The sequence below is a fragment of the Dendrobates tinctorius genome, unplaced genomic scaffold, assembly GCF_039654945.1.
Source record: "Dendrobates tinctorius isolate UK_male_01 unplaced genomic scaffold, ASM3965494v1 ptg000151l, whole genome shotgun sequence".
In the NCBI taxonomy this organism is placed as follows: domain Eukaryota; kingdom Metazoa; phylum Chordata; class Amphibia; order Anura; family Dendrobatidae; genus Dendrobates; species Dendrobates tinctorius.
Window position 1 is genome coordinate 5,873,404 of NW_027361818.1, and position 992 is coordinate 5,874,395.

Genomic DNA, 992 nt, shown 5'->3' on the forward strand with positions numbered 1-992 from the left:
GTTCGAGCAATACAGAGCAAAGACAGCCTTCATATTGCCTATGGGGATGTTTGAATTTACCATATGCCGTCTAGCCTGGCCAATGCCCCCGGGACCTTCCAACGATAGCTGGAAAGATATCTAGGAGACTTAAACTTCAAAGCCACCCTCATCTATCTGGACGACATTATCATTTACGCAGCCACTTTTGAGGAACATCTGCAGAGACTGGAACAAGTATTGAGTCTTCTACAGAAACATGGCTTGAAGGTGAAGCCTCGCAAGTGCCATCTTTTTCACACCCAAATTCAATACTTGGGACATGTCGAGTCTGCTGAGGAGGAGAGACTGTCATGGGAGAAAATCGCAGCAGTATAGGATTGGCTCACCCTAAAGACTGTAAAAGATGGTCGGGCTTTCCTGGAGCTCACCGGATATTACCGGCGATTTTTGAAGAATTTCACTCACATTGTCAACCCTTTACTGGAACTGCTGAAAGGAGTACCATCGGGAGCAAAGAAGAGAACCATTTTGTGGGGAGGTGTTTCAAAGTTTGAAGATGGCGTTAACCATGGCACCTGTACTGGCATATGCAGACTTCTCCAAACAATTTATTCTCCACACCAATGGAAGTCTACATAGGCTAGGACCAGGGCTGTCCCAAATACAGGGCGGAGGGGAACGAGTGATCGCCTATGCAAGCCAGTCTCTCCATGACTCTGATCGAAAATGGACAATTACAGTTCTTTTAAGCTGGAACTGCTGGCGTTGGTCTGGGCCATGACTGAAAAGTTTGCTGAATACACATCCTGGTCAAAAGTCCTGGTGCGCACCGACAACAACCCTTTAGCTCCCCTAGAGAATGCAAAACTGGGGGCCCTTGAGCAGTGGTGGGTGGCCCGGATGGCTAAATACCAATATAAGATCATCGCTTACTGGAAAGGAGCTGAGAACACCCACGCAGATGCTTTGTCCAGAGTGACACACGAGCGACCTGGACCCAACCGGGGTGA